General features: G+C 48.4%; 1 long non-coding RNA gene across 1 annotated transcript in view; it reads left to right on the top strand.

Moving 5' to 3' along the window:
- LOC309554369 overlaps positions 1-25,496 on the top strand; it is a 92,525-nt gene that overhangs the window by 11,657 nt on the left and 55,372 nt on the right. Inside the window, exon 2 of the long non-coding RNA XR_014225230.1 lies at positions 7,761-7,919. This is a non-coding gene — a long non-coding RNA (uncharacterized lncRNA). The remainder of the gene's footprint in view (positions 1-7,760; positions 7,920-25,496) is intronic.

Genomic DNA, 25,496 nt, shown 5'->3' with positions numbered 1-25,496 from the left:
TGTCATAATGCTGACTGCGAGAGAGGGGGAGAGAACTTTTTTTTAACATTTTATTATTTTATTCCAGGTTTTTTTATAACATAAAAAGGGCTAAATGACCCAACACAAGTACTGTGCTGTCTACCATGCTTTAAAGGATCAGGATATTTATTTAGTTTAGGGTTACAATCCCTTTTAACCGGTTGCCGACCGCCACAAGTACATATACTGCGGCGGTCAGCCCCGGCCAGGCAAAGTGACGTACCGGTACGTCACTAGCCTGGGAGCCAATAGCAGCGGGCGCGCTCCCGCCTCGGCTCGTTCACGGACACCTTCTGTGCGTGTGACCGGCGGACCCGATGTCCGCTGGTCACTCAGGATCGTCCGCTGCGAAGGGAGAAAGGCAGGCGGCTAATGTAAACAAAGCCGCCTGTCATTCTCCCCTGTGTAAAAGCACTGATCTAACGGTCCTGTTATGTAGGACCGTTGATCTGTGCTGTTACACACACAGCCACATCCCTGCACAGTAAGAAGCACGCCCCTAGGGACACACATAGTCACTGCATCTCTAATAAAGTTAACCCCTTCCCTCCCAGTGTCATTTTTACAGTAACAGTGCATATGTATAGCACTGATTACTGCAGTAATGTCACTGGTACCCCCAAAAGTATCAAAAATGTCAGTCAAGGGTCCGATCTGTCCGCCGCAATGTCGAAGTCCCGCAAAAAAAAAAAATCGCAGATCGCCGCCATTTCTCGATAAAAAAAAAAAAAAAAACAACAAAAATGACAAAAATATTTCCCTTAGATAGTAAACGCAATAACTTTTGCGCAAACCAATCAAAATACGCTTATTGTGATTTTGTTTACCAAACATATGTAGCAGAAAACAAATTGGCCAAAAATTTAAAAAAAATTTAGTTTTTTACGTTTTTTTGGGGGGAATTTCATATAAAAAAAATTTGAAAAATATTGTTATTTTTGCAAAATTTTCGCTCTTTTTTTGATTACAGCGCATGATCAAAAAATCGCACAGGTGATCAAATACCACCAAAAGAAATCTCTGTTTGTGGGAAAAAAAAGGACGTCAAATTAGTTTAGGTACAGCGTCGCACGACCGCGCAATTGTCCGTTAAAGTCACGCAGTGCCGAATCGCAAAATACCCCCTGGTCAGAAAGGGGGTAAAATCTTCCGGGGCTTAAGTGGTTAAGATCATCTTTTTACATACAATAAATAAATAAGACATCCCCTGAAAATAAGCCCTGGTGTGTTTTTTGTAGCCAAAATTAATATAAGACCCGGTCTTATTTTCGGGGGAACACGGTAGCTACTTTCCTTGTATTACTACTTACCCTTTTCAGAAGGTCAACGAGGTCGGGGTCGGTGTCAGCTGGAAATGGTGGCAATACATAGTGCGTGGCATTGTCAAAAACGACTGAATAAAAACCACAGGCCAGATCACATAACGTGTACGCCAACAAGAAATAATCTATTGATGGGTCAAACTGCATCTGTGGGGAAATCAGAGAGAGAAAGGTAAGGATGACAGGTCAGGCTAGAAACCAGCAGCATCAGCATTACAACAACTTTTCAGTTTTAATGTGTAAAATTTTATTCCCCAGGGGTTGATGAAGCCCCAAGGGCCAGATGGTAACTGGACAGGGCGCCCCAGGACCGGACAGGACCCTCAGAGCCAGATAAGAGCTGGACAGGGCGCCCCAGGACCACACAGGACCCTCAGAGCCAGATGGTAGCTGGACAGGGCTCCCCAGGACCAGACAGGACCCTCAGAGCCAGATGGTAGCTGGACAGGGCTCCCAGGGGCAGAGGGTAGCTGGATGGGACACCCAGGGCCAGGTGATGGTATAACAGGGCCCCCCCCAGGACTGAACAGGACCCCCAAGGCCAGATGGTAGCTGAACAGAGCACCCCAGGACCAGACAGGACCCTCAGAGCCAGATGGTAGCTGGACAGGGCTCCCAGGGGCGGAGGGTAGCTGGATGGGACACCCAGGGCCAGGTGATGGTATAACAGGGCCCCCCCAGGACTGAACAGGACCCCCAAGGCCAGATGGTAGCTGAACAGAGCACCCCAGGACCAGACAGGACCCTCAGAGCCAGATGGTAACTGGACAGGGCACCCCAGGACCAGACAGGACCCTCAGAGCCAGATGGTAGCTGGACAGGGCTCCCAGGGGCGGAGGGTAGCTGGATGGGACACCCAGGGCCAGATGATGGTATAACAGGGCCCCCCCAGGACTGAACAGGACCCCCAAGGCCAGATGGTAGCTGAACAGAGCTCTCCAGGACTGGACAGGAACCTAAGAGCCAGATGGTAGCTGGACGGGACATCCAGGGCCAGATTATGGTTAGGCAGGGTCCCCCAGGATTGGACAGGACCCTCAGGGCCAGATGGTAGTGGGACAGGGACCCCAGGGGCAAGTGTATCTTGGACGGGACCCCGAGGACCAGATAGTGACTGACTGAGGCCCCCAGGACTGGACACCACCCCCAGAGCCAGATGGGTAGCGGAGCGGGACCCCCAAGGTCTTTAATCCAGTCCTAATCTGATAATTGCTCTGCATATACAGGTTCTCTATAATCTTAGTCTGGTTGATAATTGCCCTGTGTATGGGCACATTGAACTTACCTTCTGTTCAGGCGGGTGGATACTTGCATGACCAAAGACAGCAATCTTGATGTGACCGGTGCCATCTATGAGGATGTTTTTAAGCTTTAAACCTCTGTGGAGAAAAAAAAAAAGTCAGCACTGCAGTTCAGACAATGATCCCCCCCCCCTAATATATCCCGGTATTACAAATCCATAGAGGGATAAACATTCACAAAGCTCCCTTTCCCAGCGCTGCCCAAAGTTTCCTATCATCCAGTCTGCGTTCCTCTGTCCTCCTCTCCTTATGTGTGCGTCCAGCAGAAGGACGGACATTGGATGGGATGGAGGAGGAACGGATCACCATTGGGTGTTGAGGCAGCGGTGGGGGGGGGGATTGTAAAATGAATATTAGTACTTACCCGTGTATGATACCTCTGGAGTGGATAAACTGCAGACCACAGATGAGCTCCGCTGCCGTCAGTCTGATCTTGGTGGTGTCACGTCTTACCGGCGCATCCAACAGATCTCCTCCACTTGCATACTCCATGACAAAGTAGAGTTGTTTCTGGGGGGGGGGGGGAGAGAACACAGTCAGGTCAATGAATGCATTTTACTTAGAAGGTCCAAATCTGAATAACATGTTATATATATATATATCTACATACAGTCCATCCATCCATCTATATCTACCTACAGTCCATCCATCCATCTATATCTACCTACAGTCCATCCATCCATCTATATCTATCTACAGTCCATCCATCCATCTATATCTATCTACAGTCCATCCATCCATCTATATCTATCTACAGTCCATCCATCCATCTATATCTACCTACAGTCCATCCATTCATCCATATCTATCTACAGTCCATCCATCCATCTATATCTACCTACAGTCCATCCATCCATCTATATCTACCTACAGTCCATCCATCCATCCATCTATATCTACCTACAGTCCATCCATCCATCTATATCTACCTACAGTCCATCCATCCATCCATCTATATCTATCTACAGTCCATCCATCCATCTATATCTATCTACAGTCCATCCATCCATCGATATCTACCTACAGTCCATCCATCCATCGATATCTACCTACAGTCCATCCACCCATCTATATCTACCTACAGTCCATCCATCCATCTATATCTACCTACAGTCCATCCATCCATCTATATCTACCTACAGTCCATCCATCCATCCATCTATATCTATCTACAGTCCATCCATCCATCTATATCTATCTACAGTCCATCCATCCATCGATATCTACCTACAGTCCATCCATCCATCGATATCTACCTACAGTCCATCCACCCATCTATATCTACCTACAGTCCATCCATCCATCTATATCTACCTACAGTCCATCCATCCATCTATATCTATCTACAGTCCATCCATCCATCGATATCTACCTACAGTCCATCCATCCATCGATATCTACCTACAGTCCATCCACCCATCTATATCTACCTACAGTCCATCCATCCATCTATATCTATCTACAGTCCATCCATCCATCCATCTATATCTACATACAGTCCATCCATCCATCTATATCTACCTACAGTCCATCCATTCATCTATATCTACCTACAGTCCATCCATCCATCTATATCTACCTACAGTCCATCCACCCATCTATATCTACATACAGTCCATCCATCCATCTATATCTACCTACAGTCCATCCATCCATCTATATCTACCTACAGTCCATCCATCCATCTATATCTACCTACAGTCCATCCATCCATCTATATCTATCTACAGTCCATCCATCCATCTATATCTATCTACAGTCCATCCATCCATCTATATCTATCTACAGTCCATCCATCCATCTATATCTATCTACAGTCCATCCATCCATCTATATCTATCTACAGTCCATCCATCCATCTATATCTATCTACAGTCCATCCATCCATCTATATCTACCTACAGTCCATCCATTCATCCATATCTATCTACAGTCCATCCATCTATATCTACCTACAGTCCATCCATCCATCTATATCTACCTACAGTCCATCCATCCATCCATCTATATCTACCTACAGTCCATCCATCCATCTATATCTACCTACAGTCCATCCATCCATCCATCTATATCTATCTACAGTCCATCCATCCATCTATATCTATCTACAGTCCATCCATCCATCGATATCTACCTACAGTCCATCCATCCATCGATATCTACCTACAGTCCATCCACCCATCTATATCTACCTACAGTCCATCCATCCATCTATATCTACCTACAGTCCATCCATCCATCTATATCTACCTACAGTCCATCCATCCATCTATATCTACCTACAGTCCATCCATCCATCTATATCTACCTACACTATATCCATCCATCTATATCTACCTACAGTCCATCCATCCATCCATCCATATCTATCTACAGTCCATCCATCCATCTATATCTACATACAGTCCATCCATCCATCTATATCTACCTACAGTCCATCCATCCATCCATCCATATCTATCTACAGTCCATCCATCCATCTATATCTACCTACAGTCCATCCATCCATCTATATCTATCTACAGTCCATCCATCTATATCTACCTACACTATATCCATCCATCTATATCTATCTACAGTCCATCCATCCATCTATATCTATCTACAGTCCATCCATCCATCTATATCTACCTACAGTCCATCCATTCATCCATATCTATCTACAGTCCATCCATCTATATCTACCTACAGTCCATCCATCCATCTATATCTACCTACAGTCCATCCATCCATCCATCTATATCTACCTACAGTCCATCCATCCATCTATATCTACCTACAGTCCATCCATCCATCCATCTATATCTATCTACAGTCCATCCATCCATCTATATCTATCTACAGTCCATCCATCCATCGATATCTACCTACAGTCCATCCATCCATCGATATCTACCTACAGTCCATCCACCCATCTATATCTACCTACAGTCCATCCATCCATCTATATCTACCTACAGTCCATCCATCCATCTATATCTACCTACAGTCCATCCATCCATCTATATCTACCTACAGTCCATCCATCCATCTATATCTACCTACACTATATCCATCCATCTATATCTACCTACAGTCCATCCATCCATCCATCCATATCTATCTACAGTCCATCCATCCATCTATATCTACATACAGTCCATCCATCCATCTATATCTACCTACAGTCCATCCATCCATCCATCCATATCTATCTACAGTCCATCCATCCATCTATATCTACCTACAGTCCATCCATCCATCTATATCTATCTACAGTCCATCCATCTATATCTACCTACAGTCCATCCATCCATCTATATCTATCTACAGTCCATCCATCCATCCATATCTATCTACAGTCCATCCATCTATATCTACCTACAGTTCATCCATCCATCTATATCTACCTACAGTCCATCCATCTATATCTACCTACAGTCCATCCATCTATATCTACCTACAGTCCATCCATCCATCTATATCTATCTATATCTACCTACAGTCCATCCATCCATCCATATCTACCTACAGTCCATCCATCCATCTATATCTACCTACAGTCCATCCATCCATCTATATCTATCTACAGTCCATCCATCCATCTATATCTACCTACAGTCCATCCATCCATCTATATCTACCTACAGTCCATCCATCCATCTATATCTACCTACAGTGCATCCATCCATCCATATCTACCTACAGTCCATCCATCCATCTATATCTACCTACAGTCCATCCATCCATCTATATCTACCTACAGTCCATCCATCTATATCTACCTACAGTCCATCCATCCATCCATATCTACCTACAGTCCATCCATCCATCCATATCTACCTACAGTCCATCCATCCATCTATATCTACCTACAGTCCATCCATCCATCTATATCTACATACAGTCCATCCACCCATCTATATCTACCTACAGTCCATCAATCCATCTATATCTACCTACAGTCCATCCATCTATCTATATCTACCTACAGTCCATCCATCCATCTTTATCTATCTACAGTCCATCCATCTATCTATATCTACCTACAGTCCATCAATCCATCTATATCTACCTACAGTCCATCCATCCATCTATATCTACCTACAGTCCATCCATCCATCTATATCTACATACAGTCCATCCATCCATCTATATCTACCTACAGTCCATCCATCCATCCATATCTACCTACAGTCCATCCATCCATCTATATCTACCTACAGTCCATCCATCTATATCTACCTACAGTCCATCCATCCATCCATCTATATCTACCTACAGTCCATCCATCTATATCTACCTACAGTCCATCCATCCATCCATATCTACCTACAGTCCATCCATCCATCTATATCTACCTACAGTACATCCATCTATATCTACCTACAGTCCATCCATCCATCTATGTCTATCTACAGTCCATCCATCCATCTATATCTACCTACAGTCCATCCATCCATCTATATCTATCTACACTATATCCATCCATCTATATCTGACTACAGTCCATCCATCTATCTATATCTACCTACAGTCCATCCATCCATCCATCTATATCTGCCTACAGTCCATCCATCCATCTATATCTACCTACAGTCCATCCATCCATCCATCTATATCTGCCTACAGTCCATCCATCTATCTATATCTACCTACAGTCCATCCATCCATCTATATCTACCTACAGTCCATCCATCTATATCTACCTACAGTCCATCCATCCATCTATATCTACCTACAGTCCATCCATCCATCTATATCTACCTACAGTCCATCCATCCATCTATATCTATCTACAGTCCATCCATCCATCTATATCTACCTACAGTCCATCCATCCATCTATATCTACCTACAGTCCATCCATCTATATCTACCTACACTATATCCATCCATCTATATCTACCTACAGTCCATCCATCCATCTATATCTATCTATATCCATCCATCTATATCTACCTATATCCTTCTATGTACATCCATCCATATATATTACATTGCTGAGGTCACTGACCCAGCAATGATGTCACAGGACTGGGTTGATCACAGAAGGACATGCAGATGTCATGAAGCAATGTTTGCACTATTTTATATACATGCCGTTCATTCTATACTTCTCTCTTTTCTAAAAATAGACTTACCTCTGTCTGGAATGTGGCGTAGGCGTGGGTACAGTAATGGCCGTCCCCCACCTTCTCCAGGGCACGTCGCTCTGCCAGGATGGCTTCATTGCTGCATCTCTGTAGAAAAAACTTGTCAACGATCTTCACGGCCACCAACATGCCGCTGTCAATGTGAGTCGCCAGGAACACCTGTAGGAGAGAAACGGTTAGTACATCATCTTTTTCCATGTGCTCTAGCGGCTAGGCCTGGTTTACACCCACTTTGCTGATTTAAGTGCTGTCCGCGTGGGGGTCGGTTGCAACACGGCACCATTTACTCCAGTGGGTCGAGTTCGACCACTGAGCAAGCATACGCCCCCAGCACCAGGGGGAGCGGTTGAGGGGCAGTAAAAAAAAAAAAAAAACATGCAGGTTTTACCGCCCCCTCAATCGCAAATGTAAACAAAGCCTGACACCATTACTAAACATTCCTAGTGTGATTGTTTTCCTTCCCTCCTGCTGGAAATATGGCGACAGCCACATGTAATAGAAAGCCTCCGTCGCCCATATTGCACAGCAGGCTGTATCTTAGGTGCCATAAACTAGAGCGACCAATCAGAATTCACTTTGCAGAGGTCAGATTGCTGGATTCTGATTGGTTGCTGCACTGACAGGGGAGTAAAAAACATTCCCTTGCAGGGCGCCCCTCCCTACCCTATATACTGCTGATTGAGCCCAGGGGATGATGAATAGAGTGATAGGTTCACCTTATTCCTCCAGACTTCCTCTGCGCGGCGCCATCACCCCTGACAAAGTCTCGTCCCTTCACTGGTCACAGCTCACATATAATGCAGGACCAGCAGTCTCATGTTGTATGGGGGTGACATTGGAGGGTCGTGGTACAGCGGAGGATAGCGCCGGCCACCGAAGGGTAAGCTAAGGCTATCGCCCCATTCATCACCCCTTGCAGAATGGAGGCGGACCCAACCATGTGCCGTCCTCCCTGCTCAGTACTTTAGGCTGGATGAGTGCACATGTTTATGCTGCACCCGTCATACATGGTCATAATGTGTCCCCCATAGTGTCTATGGGGCCTTCAATACTAATTTCTGCATACTTACCGTTCCAGAGGCTCCTGATCCAAGTATCCTATGGAAGATGAAACTCTCTGGGGTCAAATTGTTCTCTTCGTATTTTGTAGGGGCTGCTACGTTTCTTGTAGGGGCCTCCACGCGTTCTGTAGGGGCTGCTACGTTTCTTGTAGGGGCCTCCACGCGTTCTGTAGGGGCTGCTACGTTTCTTGTAGGGGCCGCTACGCGTTCTGTAGGGGCTGCTGCCTGTCCTGCAGGGGCCGCTACGCTATCTGTCGTCCCGCCATCTGCTAGAGAGAATAAAAAGAAATACTGTTTATTGGGGCGCCCTCATACAGGACTTATCACTGAGCTCTATTGATAATTGAAGTCTCCATACAGAGAGAGGAGCTGGACCCTGGAGGTTGGCATTTAAACAGGTAACTTATCATCCGATCATCGATTAACTGCAGACTTAGAGCAAGTCTGCCCAGCACTGGGGGGAGAGTTATGTTATGGGGGGAGGGGGGGTAAACTTTTATTGCAATGCCCAGCAATGTGTGGGGAAATCATGGAGGGGGGGGGAGTTACAGTTTCATTACCATAGTCAGCAATGTCCGTAGGTTATTGAAGGGTTTTCACTGCCATGTGCAGCAATGGGGAAGGGGGGGAGGGCAATGGGGGGGTTGAGCTTTCACTGCTAAAGCCAGCAATGAGAGAGGAGGCCAGAATCTGGGGGGGGGGGGTTAACTTTCACTGTCATACCCAGCAATGGGGGGCATGGAGTTTAAACTTACGCTGCCATAGCCAGCAATGAGGGTGGTAGAATGGGGGGGGGGGGATTTAAACTTTCACTAACATACCTAGTAGTGGGGTGGGGGGGAGTAAACTTTCACTGCCATGCACAGAAATAGGGGGGTTTATGGGGGATTGAACTTTCCTTGTCATGGCCAGCAGTGGTGGAGGGGCGTATTAGACCTTCACTGCCATGCCCAGCAATGGAGGTGGGGGGGGGGGAGGGGTATGTGGGGGGTAAACTGCCCAGCAATGGGGGAAGGAGGTTATGCGGGGGGAGTGAACTTTAACTGCCTTAGCCAGAAGTGTGGGGGGGGGGGGAGTTTAGTGCCATTGGCAGCAATGTGGGGGTAAATTACGGGGGGGGGGGTTAAACATTAAGTTCTTTGCCCAGCAATGGGGGGGGAGGGGAGAGATTATGGGGGGCGGTGTATTAAACTTACAGCGCCATGCCCAACAATGTGGGGGGGGGGGAGTTAAACTTTCACTGTCTTGCTCAGCAATGTAGGGGGAGATTATGGGGGGAAGGTGGGGGGGAATGAGGAGGTTAAACCTTTACTGCCATAATCAGCAGTGGGGGGGGGGGGTGTTATAGGGGGTAAAGTTTCACTGCCATGGCCTGCAATGTGGGGGGAGATAATGGGGGATTAAACTTTCAGTGCCAATCCCGCTGACACAGAGTGAATGTTTCCTCCTGTGAGCCCAGTTCCTCTTTAGGGAAGAAGTTGGGGAGAATTCCTCGTTCTCCTCTCCTATGTACTGGATGAAGATTCAGAACTAATACTTACCTTCTCCATCACTCCTCCTCCTCTTCCTCAGATGGCTCTCACATTCTGTGTCCTGGGACCATCGCCTCTTCTCTCCTTTCCTCTCTGCACAGCTCTTGGCTGTGTAATATCTGCTCCTCTTCCTGGGAGTCTGGCCTGTCTGCTCAGCAGAGCTCCCTGACTCCTCCTCTTTGCTCCTCTTCCTGGGAGTCTGGCCTGTCTGCTCAGCAGAGCCCCCTGACTCCTCCTCTCTACTCCTCTTCCTGGGAGTCTGGCCTGTCTGCTCAGCAGAGCTCCCTGACTCCTCCTCTCTACTCCTCTTCCTGGGAGTCTGGCCTGTCTGCTCTGCGGAGCTCCCTGACTCCTCCTCTCTACTCCTCCTCCTGGGAGTCTGGCCTGTCTGCTCTGCGGAGCTCCCTGACTCCTCCTCTCTACTCCTCCTCCTGGGAGTCTGGCCTGTCTGCTCAGCGGAGCTCCCTGACTCCTCCTCTCTACTCCTCTTCCTGGGAGTCTGGCCTGTCTGCTCAGCGGAGCTCCCTGACTCCTCCTCTCTACTCCTCTTCCTGGGAGTCTGGCCTGTCTGCTCAGCGGAGCTCCCTGACTCCTCCTCTCTACTCCTCTTCCTGGGAGTCTGGCCTGTCTGCTCTGCGGAGCTCCCTGACTCCTCCTCTCTACTCCTCTTCCTGGGAGTCTGGCCTGTCTGCTCAGCGGAGCTCCCTGACTCCTCCTCTCTGCTCCGCTTCTTCGCATCCTGAACTGTCTGTTCTGCACAGCTCTGTAGCTCTTCACTGGCTGTGTAATATCTGCTTCTCTTCCTGGGAACCTGGCCTGTCTGCTCTGCAAACATCTCTAGTTCCTCACTGGCGCTGTAATAGATTTCCTCACTGCTCCTCTTCCTGCTCCTCTGATTGGACATTGTGGATGTTCCAAAGCAGAGTTCCTCTCTGTTGATCACCTGCTGTCTCTGCATGGTGTCTTTTATAATATAAATATATATATGAAATAATAAAGGGAAGTGATAATAGAAGCTCCTCCCCTTCTTCCTGCGCTGTGTACACTGTATACAATCTGTATATGAAGGACAATGGAATGTTCTCCTATAATAGAATGCTGAGAGAGAGAGCTCAGAATTATACGTCTGCACTCTTACTGCCTCAAATGCACACTGACTCAACTGTCAGCCGGCACTGCTATTTATAGATTCTGGGAGCAGCTCACGATGATGTCACATGACCAAATTCAAAATCCAGCCAGAGCCTGATTTCCCAACTGACGTTTTCCAACTGACGTTTTCCAACTGACATTTCCCAACTGACATTTTCCAACTGACATTTTCCAACTGACGTTTCTGCCATGTAAGGTAAACAGCGCGGACTATGTAAACAAGTACTGATCATGTAATATACATCAATATAAATCTGATATATACCAAAGTGTTGTACAATATTACACATAATTCATATAAATGTATACAGTGCTGACATATTCTGTAGCGCTGTGCATTTCAAAACAAATATTTTTAATAATAATATATATTTAAATAACTCATTCAGTAACATTGTACATATTATTATTATTACAGATTTATATTGCACTGACATATACAGTAGCGCTGTACAATCACACATTATTATTATTACTATACATTTTATATAGGGCTGACAAACACCATAGCGCTTTATAATCACACTTTATTACTATATATTTTATATGGACCTGTCATACACCGTAGTGTTGTACAATCACACATTATTACTATATATTTTATATAGCGCTGACATATACCATAGCGTTGTACAATCACTCATCATTATTATTATAATTAAACATTTTATATAGTGCTGACGCATAACGTAGTGTTGTACTATCACAGATTATTATTCAATATTTTACATAGCTTTGACATATTTTATGTAGTGCATCAGAGGTCCCCCATCACTTCAGAGGTCCCCCATCACATCAGAGGACCCCCATCACATCAGAGGACCCCCATCACATCAGAGGACCCCCCTTATCACATCATAGGTCACCCGCCATCACATCAGAGATCTCCCATCATATTAGTGGTCCACCCATTACATTAGAGGACCCCCCATCGCATCAGAGGTCCCCCCATGAAATCATAGGTACCCATATCACATCAGAGGACCCCCCCATCATATCAGAGATCTCCCATCATATTAGTGGTCCACCCATTACATTAGAGGACCCCCCATCACATCAGAGGACCCCCCCCATCATATCAGAGATCTCCCATCATATTAGTGGTCCACCCATCACATCAGAGGACCCCCCATCACATCAGAGGTCCTCCCCATCACATCAGAGGACCCCCATCACATCAGAGGACCCCCATCACATCAGAGGTCCCCCATCACATCAGAGGACCCCCCCATCATATCAGAGATCTCCCATCATATTAGTGGTCCACCCATTACATTAGAGGTCCCCCCCATGAAATCATAGGTACCCATATCACAACAGAGGACCCCATCGCATCAGAGGTCCCCCCATCACATCAGATGTCCCCCATCACATCAGAGGATCCCCCCACCGCCATTACATTAAAGGAACCCCCATCACATCAGTGGTCCCCCATCCTCTCATTAGAGTCCCTTAGTCATATAGTAGGTTCCCCTATAAAATATTAGGTCTCCCTCATAACATCAGAGATCTCCTAGCACAACAGAGGTCCCCCCCCATCAAATCATAGGTACCCCTATCACATCAGAGGACCCCCATCACAAAGATTCCCCCATCACATCAGAGGACCCCCCCATCACAGAGATCCCCCCATCACACCAAAGATCCCCCCATCACATCAGAGGACCCCTCCCCCATCACATCAAAGATCCCCCCATTCACATAAGAGGTCCTCCCACCACATCAGATCCCCCCCATTTACATGACAGGTCTTACCACATCAGAGGCCCCCCCATCATATCAGAGGACCCCCCCATCATATCAGAGGACCCCCCATCACATCAGAGGACCCCCCCCCATCATATCAGAGCTCTCCCATCATATTAGTGGTCCACCCATCACATCAGAGGTCCTCCCCATCACATCAGAGGACCCCCATCACATCAGAGGTCCCCCATCACATCATAGGACCCCACATCACATCAGAGGTCCTCCCCATCACATCAGAGGTCCTCCCCATCACATCAGAGGACCCCCATCACATCAGAGGTCCTCCCCATCACATCAGAGGTCCTCCCCATCACATCAGAGGTCCTCCCCATCACATCAGAGGACCCCCATCACATCAGAGGTCCCTTATCACATCATAGGTACCCATATCACAACAGAGGACCCCATCGCATCAGAGGTCCCCCCATCACATCAGAGGTCCTCCCATCACATCAAAATACCCCCCATTACATCGGAGAACCCCCATAACATCAGTGAACCCCCCAGGGGACTCCGCCATCACATCAGAGGATCCCCCATCACATCAGAGAACCCCCATCACATCAGAGGATCCCCCATCACATCAGAGAACTCCCCCCCATCACATCAGAGGTCCCCCATCACTCAGAGGATCCCCCCACCGCCATTACATTTAAGGAACCCCCATCACATCAATGGTCCCCCATCCTCTCATTAGAGTCCCTAAGTCATATGGTAGGTTCCCCTATCAAATATTAGGTCTCCCTCATCACATCAGAGATCTCCTAGCACAACAGAGGTCCCCCCCCCCATCAAATCATAGGTACCCCTGTCACATCAGAGGACCCCCATCACATCAGAGGACCCCCCCATCACATCAGAGGACCCCCCATCACATCAGAGGACCCCTCCCCCATCACATCAAAGATCCCCCCATTCACATAAGAGGTCCTCCCACCACATCAGATCCCCCCCATTCACATGACAGGTCTTATCACATCAGAGGCCCCCCCCCCATCACACCAGAGGACCCCCCCATCACATCAGAGGACCCCTCCATCACATCAGAGGACCCCTCCCCCCATCACATCAAAGATCCCCCCATTCACATAAGAGGTCCTCCCACCACATCAGATCCCCCCTATTTACATGACAGGTCTTATCACATCAGAGGCCCCCCCATCACACCAGAGGACCCCTCCATCACATCAGAGGACCCCCCCATCACATCAGAGGACCCCCCCATCACATCAGAGGACTCCCCCCATCACATCAGAGGTCCCCCCATCACATCAGAGGTCCCCCCCATCACATCAGGGGTCCTTCCATCACATCAAAATACCCCCATTACATTGGAGAACCCCCATCACATCAGTGAACCCCCCCCCCCCAGGGGACTCCGCCATCACATCAGAGGATCCTCCATCACATCAGAGAACCCCCCCCCCCCATCGCATCAGAGGTCCCCCATCACATCAGAGGATCCCCCCACCGCCATTACATTAAAGGAACCCCCATCACATCAGTGGTCCCCCATCCTCTCATTAGAGTCCCTAAGTCATATGGTAGGTTCCCCTATCAAATATTAGGTCTCCCTCATCACATCAGAGATCTCCTAGCACAACAGAGGTCCCCCCCCCCCATCAAATCATAGGTACCCCTATCACATCAGAGGACCCCCCCATCACAAAGATTCCCCCATCACATCAGAGGACCCCCCATCACATCAGAGGACCCCTCCCCATCACATCAAAGATCCCCCCATTCACATAAGAGGTCCTCCCACTACATCAGATCCCCCCAATTTACATGACAGGTCTTACCACATCAGAGGACCCCCCCATCACATCAGAGGACCCCCCATCACATCAGAGCCCCCCCCCCCATCACATCAGAGGACCCCCCCCATCATATCAGAGGACCCCTCCATCACATCAGAGGACCCCTCCATCACATCAGAGGACCCCTCCATCACATCAGAGGACCCCTTCACCACATCAGAGGAACCCCCCCCCCATCACATCAGAGGACCCCCCATCACATCAGCGGATCCCCCATCACATCAGAGGACCCCCCATCATATCAGAGGACCCCTCCATCACATCAGAGGACCCCTCCATCACATCAGAGGACCCCTTCACCACATCAGAGGAACCCCCCCCCCATCACATCAGAGGACCCCCCATCACATCAGAGGATCCCCCATCACATCAGAAGACCCCCCATCACATCAGAGGACCCCTCCTCCATCACATCAGAGGACCCCCCATCAAATCAGAGGACCCCCCCATAACATCAGAGGACCCCTCATCACATCAGAGGAACCCCCATCACATGAAAGATTTCCCATAACATTAGAGGAACCCCCATCACATCATAGGACCCCTCCCCCATCACATCAAAGATTTCCCATCACATCAGAGGACCTCCCATCACATCACAGGATCCCCCCCCCCATCAAATCAGAGATCCACCATCACATCAGAGGACCCCTCCCCCATCAGATCAAAGATTTCCCATCACAACATGGTTTGGGGTGCCGCAGCTGCAGGAGAGGTGCGAGGGCCACATGAAATGGCCTGGGGGGCCACATTCGGCCCACGGGCCTTGTGTTTGACACCTGTGCCTTAGCGGCTTAATCAAGACTAAACTTAAAACATGGGCACGACTACCAATAGGTGTCATGGGTCGAATAAACTTGATAAAAATGGTATTTCTACCTAAAATCCTGTATGTGCTTTGGCATACCCCAGTCTATTTACCTTTAAATCACTTTAAATCCATGGAATCCCTCCTCAAATCCTTCATATGGGGGAATAGTAGGCATAAAATAACGTGGAGAAAACTTATGTGGAGAAGACAGAACTCCTTTGGCAGATTCTGCACTCCTCTGTGTAGTTGCAGAAAGGCTCGTCTTTGCCCACCCCTTCTCAGCAGTCCGCAGCAGAGAGGAGGACAGAACTCCTCTTACAGATCCTGCACCTCTCCGTTCAGCGGCAACACCACCTTGCCTCTGCCTCCCCTGGTCTCAGCATTCAGCAGACTCTGGAAACTGACTGCAGCCCTCCTTTGGTTCTCCTTCAGACCCTGCACTTCTTCCCAAATCCACCCACATCTTCTTTCTGGCAGCAGCATAAGGTAAGGGGGTGCATTGTGATGTAAGGAAGGTTGGGTGACTCTTGACATCTCATGTAAGGGTGTAAAGGGGCGTGGGGTGCTCTGGACATCTAAACTTACAGATATAACCGGCCCTTTGAGGGCGACCATAATGCTGATACGGCCCACGATGAAATTGAGTTTAACACCCCATGCACTAAGGGGTAATATATTGTTGGGGATATATTCCTGCGGTGAGTTCGATATCTGGACCCCTAAGTATTTTTAGCCTAATAACTCTTTGTAGAGGAAGATTAGACTGGACTTGTGTGAGGGGGCGGGGGGGGGGTAGCTATCTATGTGTGGGGGAGGGGCTATCTTTTGATCATATTTGGGATTTGTCACAGTTCATCTTGAGACCTGAAAAGGTTCCAAAATGTTCAATTAGGGAAAGGGCCATTTTCAGAGAAGTATCGCCGTCCGCCAGGTAAAGCAAGGTGTCATCGGCATACATGCTGATTTTTTCGGTTATGGAGTTTATTTGCAATCCCTCTATCTCAGGGTGTGCCCTAATGGCTATGGCCAACGGTTCCACTACTAACATACAGGAGTGGGGATAGTGGGCACCCTTGCCTAGTTCCCCTGGTAAGGGGGAATGGCTCCGACGTCCATCCATTCGCTAGCACCCTGGCAACCGGGGGTCTGATACATTAACCACTTAAGCCCCGGAGGATTTTCCTGCTAAAAGACCAGGGGGTATTTTGCGATTTGGCGCTGCGTGACTTTAACGGACAATTGCGGTGTCGTGCGACGCTGTACCTAAACGAATTTGACGTCCTTTTTTTCCCACAAACAGAGCTTTCTTTTGGTGGTATTTGATCACCTGTGCGATTTTTTGATCACGCGCTATAAACAAAAAAAGAGCGACAATTTTGCAAAAATAGCAATATTTTTCACATTTTTTTATATGAAATTCCCCCCAAAAAAAATGTAAAAATCAAAATTTTTTAACATTTTCAGCCAATTTGTTTTATCCTACCTATGTTTGGTAAAAAAAACCGCAAAAAGCGTATTTTTATTGGTTTGCGCAAAAGTTATCGCGTTTACTAACAAAGGGAAAGATTTTTGTCATTTTTGTTGTTTTTTTTTTTAACGCGTAATGGCGGCGATCTGCGTTTTTTTTTGCGGTACTGCGACATTGTGGCGGACAGATCGGACCCTTGACTGACATTTGTGACACTTTTGGGGTTACCAGTGACATTTCTACAGTAATCAGTGCTATAAATATGCACTGTTACTGTAAAAATACACTGGTAGTGAAGGGGTTAACTTTATTTGGGAGGGAGGGGCTGTGTGTGTCCCTAGGGGCGTGCTTTTTACTGTGATTGGCTGTGGCTTGAGCTGTAAGGACACTGATCAACGGATCTTCATAGTAGATCCGTGTGATCAGTGTCTTTACAGCGAGGAGAATGACAGGTGGCTTGTTTACACAAGCTGCCTGACATTCTCCCTCTCCCCCGCCGATCGCCGAGTGACCGGCGGACATCGGGTCCGCTGGTCACACGCGCGGGGGGGTCCGTGACCGCGCGGGAGCGGGAGCGCGCCTCCGCGGGCGCGCGCTCGCTCCCCAGACCCTCCCAGGCTAGTGACGTTAATTAACGTCACTCTGCCTGGCAGGGGCTGACCGCCGCAGTAAATCTACTTGCGGCGGTCGGCAAGCGGTTAATATCTCCACTCGACTGAATCAAACGCCTGAGCTGTATCTAGGGCGACTACAATTCTTGTGCCCGAGTTTTCATGTTGGGCCTGAAGATTAATAAATAGCCTGCGTAAGTTAACCACTTGCCGACCGCTCACGTTGCTGCTACTGCAGCAGAGCGGCTCAGCTGGGACCCTCCCTCTTTAGGCGGCACTGTTTAAACACAGCGGGAGTCAGGCCAGGGGAAGAGAGGCTGTGATCACCGTCTCTCTTCCCCGATCGTCGGGGAAAGACTGAGGAAATCCGCCCACTTGTGTAAACAAAGCAGGCGGATCTTCTCTGTGACAGGCAGGGACAGATCACAGGATTCAGCATAGCTGAACCTGCGATCTGTGTCACAGAACCCCCTCCCCCCACACAAGCATGCTAGCATGTAAGCATGAGGCACACATTTAACCCCTTGATCGCCCCTGGGTTAACCCCTTCCCTGCCAGTGTCATTAGCGCAGTGACAGTGCATATTTTTAGCACTGATTACTGTAGTAATGTCACTGGTACCCCCAAAAGTGTCAGAAATGTCAGTTAGGGGTCCGATCTGTTCGCCGCAATGTGAATAAAAATGCGCTCATTGAGAATTTTTTTGCCAAAGACATGTAGCTAAATACATTTTGGCCTAATTATATGACAAAAATTGAATATATTGGATATTTTTTAACTGTCAAAGTAGAAAATGTAAATTTTTCGCAACATTTTTGCTCTTTTTTTAATATCGCAAAAAATGAAAAGCACCGAGGTCATCAAATACCACCAAAAGAAAGCTCTGTTTGTGGGAAAAAAAGGACGTAAATTTAGTTTGGTTACAGCGTTGCATGACCGCGCAATTGTCAGTTTAATTTGTGCTGCTGAGGAAGTCGTGGTTTTGACATAACGCGTACGGGGGAGAATACTGCACACGCTGTGGTACCCTTATCGCTGTCCATGCCCGCAATGGCTGAGTGCCAGCTCATGTGAGTGGACATAGATTATCCCCCCTTCAATCCATAATGAATTCTGCTGCAAGACTCATCCACCTTACCAACAACCGTTCAGTGTCCCCCACCCCTCTCTGCCAATCCCTACATTGGCTTCCACTCACCCAACAAATAAAATTCAAAGTGCTAACAATAGTTTACAATGCCATCCACAACTCTGCCCCCAGCTTCATCACTAACCTGATCTCAAAATATCAACCAAGCCGCTCTCTTCGGTCCTCCCAAGACCTCCTGCTCTCTAGCTCCCTTGTCACCAGGATTGCCTCCAGGATTTCTCCAGAGCTTCTCCCATTCTTTGGAACTCTCTACCCCAATCTGTCCGACTGTCCCCTAATCTATCCATCCTTAGACGATCCCTGAAAACCCTTCTCTTTAATGAAGCCTATACGGCTACTAACTAATACACTTTCACATTCTCCATCAGCTCATTCCCCACAGCTATTGCCTTTTGTATCAATTGACCCTCCCTTTTAGATTGTAAGCTCTAACAAGCAAGGCCCTCCGATTCCTCTTGTTCCAAATTGTAGTGTAACCGTAATGTCTGCCTTCATTTTGTTAAGCGCTGCGCAAACTGTTGGCGCTATATAAATCCTGTATAATAATAATAATCTTATATCCCTATTTTGCCTTATTTTTGCCATTAGGGGTTCCAGTGCCAAGATAAACAGCAAAGGGGAGAGGGGACATCCCTGTCTCGTCCCGATCCCCATCCTCAAACTTGCTGACAATCCCCCGTTTATCTTGACATTGGCGGTTGGGTTTTTATATAACGCACCTATCCATTGCCTCATCTTTAATCCGATTCCTAGATCTTTTATTGTCTCCATCTTGAAGTCCCAATCCACCCTGTCGAAGGCTTTCTCAGCGTCAATTGACAATAGTAAGAAGGGGACTTCATAATCTTTAGTTTTTTGTAATAACAGGTAAGGTTCTAACCGTGTTTTCTTTTCCCTCTCTACCTGGTACGAATCCTGTTTGGTCAAAATGGATCCAATTTTCCAATAAACCTTTTAATCTTGTTGCTAATATTTTTGCAAATAATTTAGTATCCACATTTAATAGGGCAATCGGTCTATAGCTATAGCAGAGAGTTTCGATCTCTTCCCTCCTTCGGTATTACCGTAATATGTGCGAGTAAAGATTCTTCCCTTATTTCCCTTTCTCTTACGTCCTCTGACAGTCGCCGCCCACTCATACAGTCATCACTTATGGGTATTGGTCTTATCCACAGGAGTAAGCTAGGCAGAAGATTTTGTTAGAAACATTCACAAAACTTTGCATAGACACACCTACAGGGGGCTGTCCCTCTGGTCCAATACCCCCGGCTAGCCTCATTCCTAATTCAGTTTGTCTTTTGCCTAGTTAGGAGTGAGCAGGCTGTTCGGCTTCATGAGAGGGCGCAGCCATTTTCTCTGTAGTGCATTGGCGCCCTTTCCGGCGCCATCTTTAGTGTGGGCAATGAATTTCCCCATGTGCTCGGAGGCTATTTTCTCTGAGCCTCCCCCATAGACTTACATTGGCAACCATTTTCTTATGGCTCAGTCCTATGTTCGGCCTCTAGCGGCGTGACATCACTTCCCTTCTCCAAGCAGTCAGATTGAGCCTGCAGCGTGGTATTGTATGGATATACTTCTGGGGGGCTTTTCTGTCATTTTTTTGGGATAATATCTTTGCTGGCAGTTATATTCTTCGTTATTTAGTAGCACAGGCTAGTCCTCATTGCGGTGCATTGCGGTGAACCGCCGCGATCGCTTATTTAAAGGGCCAGCGCCATAAAATTTCTAAGTGTGTTTCATGGAGTCCTAGGACAGCAAATTCCCCCCAGCTCTGGTGGAGGGTTCAGGTACTTCTGAATCCTCTGCGATAGGCTCCCTTACTGCTGCACTTGCGACTTTAGCGTCTAAGAGTGGATCTGTTGATGTCTGAGCGGGCTTCTAGGAAAAGGCCCAGGCTTTCTCAATCTTCTGATTCTGAGCTAGATATGGTTGCCATGGACAGTCCTCTCAGGACTCAGTCCTCTCAAGGGAAGGGGGGGGGCGGAGGAGGAGGAGGGGGAGGACTCCCCCTCCAGGTCGGCCAGGGAATGCGCTGCGATGTCTGTGCTCATTAGTTCTGTTAAAGATACGCTAATTTAGAGAATGAGCCCCACCCGCCAGGTATGCGGTCTTCCTTTGGGACCCGCAGAACCCAGAAGTCGGTTCAGGTATTTCCCTGTCCCACTGAGTTTTCACGAAACAGTGAACGAGCAATGGCACAATTTAAAGCGCAATTTTGTGGTACCTAAGCGGTTTCAGTACCGTTGTCCCTTGCGTCTCCGACGGATTTGCGCTGGACTGTGGCCCCTAAGGTGGACAACACGGTATCCAGGTTAATCAAGGCCACTCTGATGCCCGCGGAGGATTCTCCGGTGTTTAGGGACCCGGCGGATAGGCGGGTGGAATCTCTTACCTGCTACTTCTATAAGGTGGCGGGTTCCTTGATGAAACCCGTGTTTGCCTCAGTGATGGTCTCTCAGGTTGTAGTGGAGTGGACTAAGGTGCTAAGACGCACTCTTGTGGCTGATTCCGCCCCTCCAGCTACTCTGGAGATGGTGGACCAAAATGATTCCGGCTGTTTGTGTACCGGTGTGACGCGGCCTTAGATGAGGCCCCTTTAGTCTCCCGCTTATCTGCGGTCGCAGTGACGATCCGTCGCATCGTGTGGTTGTAAAGCTGGTCGGCCGACCAGAATTCCAGGGTTCTTTCATGCCTTCAAGGCACAAGACGAGCGCACATCCTTCAAGGCCTCTGGTGGCCAGAAGAAGCCTGGGGTGGGCAAGCCAAAAAGCCGTCCACACTGGCACGGCAGCCCGGTCCGCCTCGTCCTGAATGGGCGCCCTCACCCGTTCCGGGAAGGGGGACGTCTGCGCTGTTTTCCCGACCCTTGGCTGGCCAGGATTCAGGACAGATGGGTTTGGGGACTCATTCGGTCAGGGTACAAGATCAAATTTTAATCGCGCCCAGCAGACAGGTTCTTTCCCTCAATCCTTCATTTGACCCCAGATCGTTTCCAAGATCTCATACGGTCGGTTCAGGATCTCCTCATCCGGGGGTGATCGTCCCGGTGCCATATCGGGACAGGTTTTGGGGGTTTTCCTCGAATCTGATCACGGTGCCCAGAGAGGAGGGCTAGGTGCGTCCAATTCTGGACTTAAAGTTTCTGAACTGCTTTGTGTGGGTTCAAATGTTCCGCATGGAATTCCTTCGATCGGTGGTGGCCTCCCTGAGCCCGGGAGATTTCCTGGCTTCCATTGACCTCAAGGATGCGTATTTACACATCCCCATTTACGAGGGTCATCAGGGGTGCCTCTGATTCGCAATCGCGGAGGAGCACTCTCAGTTTGTGGCGTTGCCTTTCGGTCTCGCTTCGGCTTCACAAGTGTTGGCTCCTGTCCTGGCCCTGTTGCGGACGCAGGGGATTGCAATCCTTGGGATCTGGACGATATCCTGTTAGGGTCGAGTTCCAGTACCTCTCTGTTGCACGATTCGTCCACCACGGTCAGATGCTCCGGGAGTTCGGGTGGACCATCAATTTTCAGTAGTCGACATTGTCTCCTCCTGTTTGCCTCCCTTATCTGGGGATGGTTTTGGACTCCGCCCAGGCGAAAGTCTTCCTGCTGGAGGACAAGCTCCGGACTCTACGGAATGAGGTCAGGTTCCTCTGGGACAACGAATCCTCATTGCTCAGGACCTGCATGCGGTTCCTGGGATAGATGGTGTCAGCCTTCAAGGCGATACCGTTTGCACAGTTCCACAGACGATCTCTTCAAGCTGAGATTCTAGCCAGGTGGGACAGGCATCCTCATTCCTTAGAAAGGAGGCTATCTTTGAGCCACCAAGTCAGAGTGATTCTTCTGTGGTGGCTCCAGTCTCCAGCTCTGACGAAAGGGAAATCCTTCCGGCCATTACTATGGACGGTGATCACCACAGACGCCAGCCTGTTGGGCTGGGGTGGCGTTCTGGGCGATTTGACTGCCCAGGGCACTTGGTCGGAAGGAGGAATCCTCTCTACCGATAAATGTCTTGGAACTGAGGGCGATCAGACTATGTTTGCTCTTTTGGTCGGATCGTCTTTGGGGCCGCCCTGTGTGTGTGCAGACTGACAACGCAACTGCGGTGGGTTACGTTAATCACCAAGGTGGCACCAGGAGTGCCCGGGTGGCCAAGGAAGTGGCCGGGATTCTGTCTTGTGCCGAGACGCAGGTCTCAGCGTTTTCGGCAGTTCACACTCCAGGTGTGGAGAACTGGCAGGCAGACTATCTGAGCCGTCAGACCCTGGACCAGGGGTCTAAACAACAAGGTGGGAAGGTTCGTGTCAAGAACACGCGATCCTCTGGCAGACGCTTCGGACGCACTGGTGGTGCCTTGGAATCGGTATCACCTGATTTATGCCTTGCCCCTGCTTCAGTGGTTGTGCGGGTTTCTTCACAGGTTGGTCTCAAAACCGAGGTTGGTGATTCTAGTGGCCCCAGACTGGCCACGCCGGTCTTGGTACGCGGACATCATACAACTGGTCGTCGAGCCGCCCTGACGGCTCCCATTACGAGACGATCTGCTTACGGTCGCCGGCTTTAACGGCGTGGCTGTTGAAAGCCTGGTCTTGAGAGATCGGGGTCTCTCGTCAGCGGTCATTCCTACCTTACTCAAGGCAAGGAAGGCCTCATCTGGTAAGATTTCTTATCGTACCTGGAAGGCTTATTTCGCCTGGTGCAAATCGCAGGGTTTTCATTCACGCTCCTTTTCAGTGACGAGGGTGTTTGGCCTTCCTTCACTCTGGTGGGGACCAGCGTCTTGCGATGATCACTATTAAGGGTCAGTTATCTGCGCTGGCCATTCTCTTCCAGCGCTCCTTGGCGTCAAATTCATTGATCCGTTCCTTTATTCAAGGGGTACGTCATCTGGGTCCCTCTAGGAGGGCACCCTTGCCTCCTTGGGACTTGAATTTGGTTCTGTCCGTTTTGCAACGTCCTCCATTTCAGAACCTCCGGGAGATTCCTCTGCCTACACTCTCACGGAAAGTCGCCTTTCTGGTGGCGATCACATCTGCTCGCAGAGTGTTGGAGTTGGCGGCCCTGTCTTGCCGCTCTCCCTACCTGGTTGTTCATAGGGACAAGGTGGTCTTGCGACCTCATCAATCTTTCCTTCCAAAGGTGGTGTCTGATTTCCATCTCAACGAGGACATTGTCTTGCCTTCGCTGTGTGCGAATCTTAAGCATCCTAAGGAGTTTGCCTTGCGTTCTTTGGATGTAGTCCGGGCGATCAGGATTTACCTGTTGTCTACCGAATCCTTCAGAAAGTCAGATTCTCTTCTTGTCCTTCCTGAGGGACCTCGGAAGGGTAAGGCTGCGTCTGCGGCAACCATTGCTAAATGGATCAGTCAGACGATTGTACAGGCTTATTAGCTTAGGGAACGGGTTCCGCCCTTCCCTGTCACGGCGCACTCTACCAGAGCGGTGAGTGTGTCATGGGCCTTCCGCCATCAGGCGTTGGTGTCCCAGGTGTGCAAGGGGCGACCTGGTCGTCCGTGCACACCTTTACAAAATTTTCAAATTTGATGTTTTGGTATCAGTAGATGCCTCCTTTGGCCGCAAGTTTCTGAGTGCGGCAGTGCTTTAGGGGAGACATGACATTTTTAGCCTGTCCCCTCTTGTTGGGGTTTTTTCCCCCTTGGTTGTTTTGCTTTCCTGGGTTTGTTCGCTCCTGTTGAGCTTTCCTGTTACCCAGTGTGGTACCTTTCTGGTTCATATAAGGTTCTTTTCTCTGACCTGGGTGCTGCGTTGCCTTTGAGACGGTTGCGTTTCCCACCCCTCATGTCTACACTGCTTTGGGACATCCCATAAGTGAAGACTGTATGAGTGGGCGGCGACTGTCAGAGGACGTAAAAGAAAATATAATTTTTTGTAAGAACTTATTGTAAAATTCTTTTCTCTCAGTCCTCTGACATTCGCCGCCCCCCACCCCCTCTTTTGGGGTTCATGGACTATCTACTGCTTGCTACCAAACTGAATTGGGAATGAGGCTAGCCGGGGGTATTGGACCAGAGGGACAGCCCCCTGTAGGTGTGTCTATGCAAAGTTTTGTGAATGTTTCTAACAAAATCTTCTGCCTAGCTTACTCCTGTGGATAAGACAAATACCCATAAGTGAAGACTGTATGAGTGGGCGGCGACTGTCAGAGGACTCAGAGAAAATAATTTTACGGTAAGTTCTTACAAAAAATTCAATTTTTTCCAATCTCATTTAAGTATATACACATTTTTGGGACTAGAATTTCTCCAAAACTTTTATAATACCGTACTGTATATCCATCTGGGCCTGGGCTTTTCCCATTTTGTGTACTTTTAAATGCTTCCCATATTTCAGCTTGAGAGATAGGGGCTTCT

The sequence above is a fragment of the Pelophylax lessonae genome (assembly GCF_965119305.1).
Source record: "Pelophylax lessonae genome assembly, chromosome: 4".
NCBI lineage: Eukaryota > Metazoa > Chordata > Amphibia > Anura > Ranidae > Pelophylax > Pelophylax lessonae.
Note: the sequence above shows the minus strand (reverse complement) of the source record. Positions and strands in the feature narration are given on the sequence as shown.